Source organism: Blennius ocellaris, assembly GCF_963422515.1.
Source record: "Blennius ocellaris genome assembly, chromosome: 8".
Lineage (NCBI taxonomy): Eukaryota > Metazoa > Chordata > Actinopteri > Blenniiformes > Blenniidae > Blennius > Blennius ocellaris.
In genome coordinates this window covers 20,913,961-20,923,790 of record NC_137657.1, presented here as the reverse complement: position 1 = coordinate 20,923,790, position 9,830 = coordinate 20,913,961, and positions in this window count along the sequence as shown.

Here is a 9,830-nt window from a genome sequence, read left to right as displayed (position 1 = left end):
GTATGGATCATGTTCTTGAGGAGGGACTAGTAATGATGGGGTTATTTATAGTCATTCCCTCTATCTCTGTAATTATACACTCTTCAAAATTGGGGTTTTTACATTTGGCATGTACTTGAAAACGTAAATTAGACAGACAGCACTGTTGTTCAGATCTCTTTGAAGTGAATCCCCTCTCCAAACACAATTTGACAGAAACTTTTATTCCATGCAACGCTACTTCTCTTCATTAGAACGGAGAGTTTGTTTTCCCAGCACTAGTTGAACTGTCTTTCTCCAGTGCCGGTTCACTGGAGAAATTGTAGCGCGGCACCCAGTGAGTGAAACTTACTACTGTTACATGTCATATGTGATGGATTGTCTGCGTTTTGCAACAAATTATTGGTTTCATTGCCCTTAAAATTTGTAAAAATAAATAAAGCGTATACGACGGATTGTTTACAGTTTGGCATGGAGCTGAGCCGTGTTGGCACACAGGTAAAACAATGAGTTAGCTCAGACTTATCTGAGGATCGTGTGTGTGTGTGTGTGTGTGTGTGTGTGTGTGTGTGTGTGTGTGTGTGTGTGTGTGTGTGTGTGTGTGTGTGTGTGTGTGTGTGTGTGTGTGTGTGTGTGTGTGTGTGTGTGTGTGTGTGTGTGTGTGTCTGTATGTCCCTTGGTGTGTGTGTTTTCAATAATAAAATGCAGGTTGACATGGCAGGCAAGCCAAGGGCCTCGTGCCCCCGTTTCCTCCCTGCACAAATATTTCCAGAGCGACAGATAATGAAGTCTGATTTTCCTGCCGTCTTTTCTGATGTGATGCCATTGTGGTTTGGGATAATTCCAGGGGGCTGTACAAAGGGAAGCACGGCCATCTGAAGTGTCATACTGCAGCTGTGGCTGAAGCACAGGAATTTCCATTTAGCAGAGGATGCTTCTCTCTTTCAAACTCTCTGAACACTCCCGGCACATGTGCCGTGCAGAGGGCGATATCAAACGCAACTCACCATTTCCCTCCCTGCAAATGTGAAATCTTTACACCCGCCATCCAACTATTCTTCTCCTCTCCTTGTCTGTCTTAACTCCTTCATGTGCTGTGCTGAAAACCATTCTCTTATCTGTTGAGCGAGTGTGTGTTTGCATTTAATGCTGTAACAATCACAATATATGCATTATGCCACAAATTGTTTGTCTTTCAAGAAAATATATATTTATTTCCCATGTTTCCATTTTTGGCCATAATAACTCATTTAATTTGTACTTTTTATTAAATGTATTAAATTTACACATTTCATTGTATCACTCTCATATATGAATTCAAAATAACTGCACTGCTTGAAAGATCAATTTCTACTATATCTTGATTTAGTTTTTTATTTATTTATATTGGTCCAGTTTTATTGGTTTTTTTTCCAACATGCTTTATAGATTTGTTCTGCTCGTCTGCAGAATGTCCTGCTTCTGAGAGTTGCATTTCAATGTATAAGTACTCAAAGAAAAGTTACTCTTTTATAACCGATGTTTACTTGTTAAATGATAAAAATGTAATCTCCCATCATTTATCTGTAAATGCAAACTGCCATCACTGGGATGTGCTTGAGCCAGTGGAGTTAGACCAACAGCACCTCTCACCACCGGTTATCAATAATTTCTACCGAAAGGAAACATAAGATGTATTACACCCTCCAACCTCTTGCCCAAAGCAGACAATTACAATGTCAGAAGCTGTCACCTGGAGTACAGTAGCCAGTACACCCAATGCCGGGTCACCTGCCAAACCTGAAACAGAAGAAGAGCCGAACAAGAACACAATGTGTTGGAACTATCACTTCACACACATGCAAACCTGAACTAAGCGGGCCGGTCAACAGCCAGACTACCTCGCAGTGATACCTTTCCCCTCTGCTTGAACTGGAGGTTCTTTCTTCACACCTGCTGTTCCTCTTCATGGTACCACAGGCAATGTTTGCAAGGAATGCCCAGTTTGCGCTATGGGGAATAAGAACGGCTGCTCTGCTCACAATAGCAGGTATCAAAGTAGCTTTAATGCAAATGTTTTCTTCTTCTTTTTTTATTTTTATCTCAAACATTTATTTCTTTGTTGAATGTTGAATCACAACCTATGCATGGATCAACAATAGCTAAAAGTAGGTTAAAAAAAAAAAAGTCAGTTTCTTTTTGAAATCTCTTGTCCTCCATTTTTAACTTTAGTTGTAAAGCAATCATTGTAAACATGTGAAGCTTGGAAGAAAGAAAATATTCAATACGGTCCTAAGAGAGGAAGTAACAGTTCAGACAGTCACCAGTGATAATAAAATGAGCTTCAGTGAAGGAAGAAAACACTTTTATAGTTCAAAAAAATGTTGGTTGACTGCTGACAAGAATTATCCTTCGACACCATCTTAAGATGTTGCATGTGTATGACAGTCTTTGGATGTTAGCATTTGTTTGATCACGTTTTATTCAATCCCATTGTGTCTTTTAACTGCCCAGCTAATGTATTCAGAGAGAGGAGCCAGTACAAAGGATCTGTGACCTCAAAATAAAGAATATCACATAGTGTTGTCGCAGCGGTGACACCAACTGTCTCAACCACTAACATGCTGAGCATGTTATCCCCGTCGTCAAAGTAATCTTCAGCTATGCATACAATTCTTCTTTACCAGTAAGCTCCTTCTGCATGCTACTAAATGTCCCGAGATCAACCTATGCTATTACTGAGACAACAAAAAAAACAAAAATAAATAAATAAATAAATAAAAAAAAAAAGTTCAGGAAAAAGGCATACAATATGTATGAGCGCTGTTATTGAGACCATGTGAACCACATGAACAAAGCGTTTTTTTCATGGCAAATCATGTTCACATCAAAGTTTAAAAATACACATGCACATCTTGAGGAAATGCCATCACGTTTTCTCTGTGATCTGTCTGGCACATCTGTAGCCAATACTGTGTAGCATGTGGTCAGCTCACTTTCAACTGCTTTATCTCCGTGTAAGTCCAGCAGAACAATGGCACAGGACCTCAGGCTGCTCGGGCACACAGGCACGAATGCAAGCATCCATTTATGGATGAGCAAGGCACAAACACACAAACACACACTTTGCTCCATTTGCTAGTGGTACACTTCGGTTCAGTCTTCATATATATATATATATATATATATATATATATATATGCTCATTCTTAAAATTTCATATACATGTTTATTCATGCACATTCATCTTTTCATTCCTGCATTTTTCAGCCCAAGATGCTGGTATCTCAATGTCGGAACAAAACAAAATACACAGTATTTGGTACTTTGTTGTTTGACTAAGATCAGTAAAGTTCTGATGTGGTTCTGCCTTTAAAAATATGTATCAAAGCTGTTTAAATGCCAGCAGTTGATATGTGGCAGGCAGGGGCGGCAGTAGCTTGGACAGTTGGAGTTACAACAACTTTCAAGTCCTCAGCAGGCCACCATTTATTTATTTATAAAAAGCCAGAAAGATCTTGGAGGATGAGTGCAGTCAAATTCAGAAAGAACGATGGATGGACAAGGGGGGGGGGACAGAGGAGAGGATGGAGTCAGGAAGAGTTGTGGCTCTATCCTTTCTCAGAGCAAGGTCTGGCCCTTGATTACCAAGCTGCCTTGCTCACCCTCCCGCTCTCTGCCTTCCTCCTCTCATCTTTCTCTCTTTCCTTGAGAAAGCACTTGCTGAGAAAATCTTTATGAACTCCTGGGCCTGTCGGCGTTGCTGGGGCTGCTTAAAAACCTGCCAGTTTAACAGCTGTGTGTATGGGCTCGGCCCCGGATAAAGCACTTGGAAGTGGCAGGGCTTACACCATAGGGTGAGTCTTTATGAGGGGCCCTCCTGTGTGGCGGCCGCTGCTGGGGCTGTTAATTGGCACACTCTGAAGTGCTGTATATCTGCCCTTCATAATCCAGACACAGGCGGAGGCAGCAGGGAAAACCAAACGTTTATCCAGCGCACAGTCCCCAAGCTTCCTCTCTGCTCCTTCACCGATTAGTTGTAGATGACTTGACCGCCCTTATAGTGACTAAGGAAATTGCTTTGAATAAAACACTAGCCTTATATTGGTATTCGGTTTTGAACAATATTGTTGCCTCATATTGTCACCACCCATATGCAGTCCACAAAGCAATGCAGCAAGCTTGTAAAGAAGCAACACCCAGGTGCATTGTGGGAGGAAAACAAACAAGACCACCTAAAGACCCTGAGATGCTACTTCCTCTTCAGCTGTGTTTTTTCGTGTGTGTGTGTGTGTGTGTGTGTTGGTTTTAGTACTGTTTACAATGTCCTGCAGTGAAATCAAATAAAGCCTTAAGTCTCAGTAAGAACGATTTACTTTTTTTTCTCCTCCTTCAAGAAATCCAACTTAAGAGTCAAATGCCACCAAAGGTAGTATTTTCTTACCTATTTCTTTGAATTACTCGTAATGCTGCTTTTGGAGAAGCTTTCAAATCATTTCCTTCAAATCTGATGAAACGGTTTTCATATGGCAATTATAAGGGTTGATTGCATAGATTTTGCCCGACATACTGAGCAGTGCTTCAAAGCCCCTGAAAACAATTGCTCAAACACCTTACAAGGCGACCATTATATAAATGATGATTAAAGTTGATGTGATTTCCGTGCCGTACTGCAGACTCTCCAAGAAGTAAGGCAAAGTCAGCACGTACAGGCTCTCATTAAACCCGCCTTTGAAATTCTCAAAGTTTCACAGTAAAATAAACAATGATTTTGCTTTTAATCTTCAAGTATTATGCTTTGGAAGGGAAAGAATCAAGCATCATGAAAGAACTTGAAGCGGTTTATATATACTTCCACGTCATAGGTTACGGTGGGTTCAGAGATTGAACGCAGTTATGGTAAAAGTTAAGTTTGGGTTTAAATTTCAACAACAATAATTTTGGTTAACCCCAACTCAAACTTTTTAGTCATGGCTGAATAAGAGAAACTTGAAGAAATTACAACTTGTTGTGACAGAAAAAAAAGCCTGAAACCGAGTTTTATAAAGTTGGAAACAGATGTGGTTGCCTTCCCATCATCCAAACCACTGCAGCTTTAGTTTCCAGTGCACTCTTTCACTCCCAGTACATTTCTATTTGTGCTCTCACTGCCTCACTTTTCCTAACAATGCATTGTTGCTTGCATCCTTGCATCTCTGCAGCTATAATTAATTCCCATACATTTTTTCAACTTTAGAGGGGCGAGGCTGTGTGCGTTTTAAATAATTTCAGGAAGCCTGGCTCTCCACAACACTCATTTGAGATAACCATCTTACAGCACTTTTTGCTTATTGCACACATTGCAGTGATGCCAGCAGTCATTCTGCATGAGTTGGTGTCACTTTTTTTTTTTTCATTCCAAATGGGAAATGATTCAATTTGAAATGCAAGACTTAATATCACTCCACTCATGTATTTCTTCTGAAAGTGACATCAGTGCTGAGTCAGACATTCACATCAGTCTAGCATAAAATTTGTTGTGTCAGTGTGGAATTTACTTACCTCGACGAGCAATACAGGTACTGCAATAACCTTCATTAAAACAGGAATGCTATTATGACTTCTCAAAAATATCCACAGTGGTAATGTCCTTTGTTTGAAATGGATCTCAGAGGGCGCTTGGCACCAATTGAGACAATGATCGGAAGAAGACAGAAGATGAGCCACAGAACCTGCTCGTGAACTTCTGCACTCAGCAGATTTCACTCATATGACAAATTGATTTACTTGAGCTATGTTTTATTCCAGCCAATGCGGCACATGATGCACGCATTGAAAGGCCAACTAAGACTCAGCCATCAGCACATAGCAGCAGATGACAAGTATGACTAGAGACAGCTGATGAGTTGAGTGGAAAACGAGAAGAGATGTGCCGGGAAGAAAGATGAATGAAAAAAACAAAAAAAAAAAACAAAGCATCGCGTAAATAGAATTATGGGAAGAAATGTGGCTATAGAATCAAAATCTAACAAAGAGGAAGAAAAGAAATGCAGAAGAACGTAAGTGTGATAAAGGGGGAGGATGTGATGAAGAGACAACAGAAGCTTTAGAGTGGATGAGCAACCCATAAGGTTGCCAGATGAGCTTCAGCTTAACCACAATCCTCAAAATGGAGACAAACATAAGCCAGTGTCTCCTGTATGCCTTCCACAGTCGCCTCTAAACGATTGTAAACATTAGTTCTCAGAAAAAAAAAAGGGGGGGGTCTCCCTGAGGCCACTCCTGTACACGGGATCACACTGCGTCAGCAGTGGTGCGACATAATCACCAACAGATAATGTTTGGTTAGCATCAACGTTTCAGAGGACTGATCTCACTGCCGATTGTGAGAGCACTGGTTTCAGACTCGCGCTGGCAAATTATTACAAATGCTACTAGAAACCTGGAAGTTCTGCTGTTGGAGTCACGCTCCGACGTTCGTGACTCCGCTGAAGCTGAGTCAGTCATTCCTCGTGGATGAGATCCAAACGCGAACATGAAGCAAAGTACCAGTAATTAACATCAGCTTTAAAATAGGCCACGCTATGAGCACAGATTGAATGGGTATATTTTGACAACAAAAACTGCTATACAAGAATAAATATAATGCATATGGACATTATTTTTATGAAGTTACTGTCACATACTTCATGTTTCTTAGAAATGTTTCTCTTAATCTGAGAGTTTGAAACACAGTTTTTGGACAAATATAATTTAGTCACAACTTTTTTTAATTTTTTTTATTTGAGTTTCAAAACAATGGACAAACCATGCATCTTTTGCAACTTTCAACAACCAAAATTAAGCAATAATAACAGAAAAAAACCCAGTCATACAAATGAATGCATACAGTACTTAACGTACATACATATATATATATATATATTCTTTTTTTTATTTTTAAAGACACACACTTTACTTTGTCTGTGATAGATTGATAAAAATGTGCAGTGCTTCTAAGAATTTTAATAAACAAGTTGTAAATCAAATGCTTGTCCAAAAGCGGTGTTTGGGTGTAAATCATGCATCCCTTGCCACATTTTGTCTGAAATTAATACATTAAAAAAAGATAAATTAAAAATAATATATCCGCCTCATTTCAAATCCACAAATGTAAAGTTGTCAAACATCTGTATATACAGGCACGAGTAAAATTCAAATACTTAATGTGAATAGAAGTTAAAGCAGGGTTCTCAACCATCTCATTCTTGACTTTTCAATGTCTTTTATGCTATGGTAGCATTCATGAATTAAAAAAACAAAAAAAAACAACAACAACTCAGTATCGCTCTGTATGAGCAAATTATTTTGTCGTTTTGACACCAAACAAATCTGACCTCTGAGTTTACACTGCACAGGCCACAGCTCTGGTATTTTTCAGCGATGAAACATTGCACATGTCACACACACTGCGTCTCCCTATGTGCCTTGTGTTTATCCCTCAAGGACTACTTTACTTTGTTTGAAGTCCCATTTATTTTACCTACATATCAGCTTCAGAATTGATTAGACCTTGCATACATGCACCCAGCACACAGTGATAGTTTTATATGGACATTTGGAGGCAAGCTCCTTCGTGCCTGACCCATTAAAGACATAGCACGCCTTGACATTATTACTATTTCCAAGCATCCCCAAAGGAATACAAAAGGAAACAAAACGTAAACAAACCAGACACCAGAAAGGAGATATTTGATTCAAACTCTCACATCCTCTTTTCTGAGGTGGCTTGAAAGTGGAGACCTGGGGTTTGTTTAGTTTTGTGTCCCCTGAGATTGGGAACATTTGGCCTCCGAGTATTAATTGGTGAACCGGCAGAATGTCCACAGCTGCTTAAGGTCTCCAAAGAAATTCATCACTGCCAAAAAGTAAATATAAAACGTGATATACAGAGCAGCTTGTCTCATTTTGAGGCTTACTGTGAGTGTGGACTATACCATGAACTGCTCAAAGGTCTTCAAGGGTCTCTATGAGGGTTTAAAAAAGCAGCCAAGCCCAGAAATGACTTTCTGACTCACGTTGTGATTAAAATCCCCCGCCTGCAGACAAGAGCTGATACCCGAATTAAACAACCATCTAATTAGATTACACCCTTTATGTGTGACGCTAAACAGAATCTCTCATGTATTATTCTTGTTTCCATTTATAATAGTTAGCGCTCTGATTTATTGTGCTAAGCCAACTATTTATGGGGAGCGGGATCAAGTTTAATGGTAGAATTTGTCACATATATTTGGAGAAATAAGAACAGTGGTTATTAGGTCACATTAAGTAACCTGGGAGGAGAGAATTAATATCATAAAGTATTCACAAACGTCAACAACGCAAGATTCGGACCGTCTGGAACAGTGGACTAACTAAACAATGAGAACATTGTTATTTTCGTAAACCTGTTGACACAAGTCATTGAGGACGGTATTATATGCCAGGCAGCTGTTTCGACATAAACATAAAAGGCGTAAAGACAAAATGAGGGAAAAAAAAAAAAAAAAGTAAAACCAGGTTTGAAGTATGATTACATTTTCCAGTGTCCCAGGCAGCATATTCTGTAATCAAACAATTACAGTGGAGCAATTTACTGGTTGACTACTGCACCCAGTCAGCTGCAGTGTCGAGGCGGACTCGAATGGAAACCAAACAATCACCATTATTAGAAGATGTTATCAAGTGTAACAGTTGGACCCACAAACATGAACAGATGTACGACATAAGGTCCAAGTAAGGGTTCAAAACTGGAAGACTACCATGAGTTAATATAAGCAACTGAATGATAAAAGAGTTTGCGTGTATCTACGTACAACAACGTGGACAAATAGCATTTTTAGATTCGTGTGAATACATTACATGAGAGACTACAGTTGCATCAATTGCTGCATGAAGACTGTAAAGACAAGGAATAAAGGGGGGAAAAAGACAATGAAAGGTGAAGAGAGAAAGAAAACAAACTCAAAGTGTAGAAAGTGAAGCTTTCTTGGATGCCCAGAAGTATCCAGCAGACATGCTTAAGGGGTTGCATTGGTGGCATTCTGGTAGAGAATGAGGTTTGCATTCATCCGAACATGCCACACAAAGTCTCTGTAGCCAATCCATGCTGGAGGCCCTAGGACAGGGAGTTTGTGTCGCTGAAAGGTTGGGACAACACAGCTCGACAGCGTCGAGCACACACACGCACACACACACACACACACACACACACGCACACCACAGTGAGAGAAAAGACAGGCGGGTTTCCCACAGGGCAGGGCTGAAAGCTACACCATGTTCAGCTGGTACAACATGATGAAAGTGAACTGGAACACATTGTGCTGGACTGCCACCGAAGGGACATCAGCTCTCTGGTGATCTTTTTTAAGCATGAAGCTGTTTTTTTTTTTTTTTTGCATGTGTATGTGTGTGTGTGTGTGTGTGTGTGTGTGTGTGTGTGTGTGTGTGTGTGTGTGTGTGTGTGTGTGTGTGTGTGTGTGTGTGTGTGTGTGTGTGTGTGTGTGTGTGTGTGTAAACCCTATAATCTCAACAGAACTTGTTGGAAATCCTTCTACCATGTAGTCATCAATCGATTAAGTTACTGAAACTTGTGAAGCAACTATTGGACAGTGAAGAATCTCTGTAAGTCTACTAGGAGCATGAGCTGATGCATCCAAGCATCCTTAAGTACCGAAGGGACACCATTTCTTTCCCACAACATCGTTTTCATCTATTTAACTTTATAGGCTAGAATATATGAAATGTGTTTAACAAAATTTAATAAAACATCACCAGTTCACATCCCTCACTCACACAGAGACACTTTGTGCGGGCCATGTTTGGCACAAGATTTTGTGTGTTAGGGTCAAAGGCGACCTCTTGACATGGGG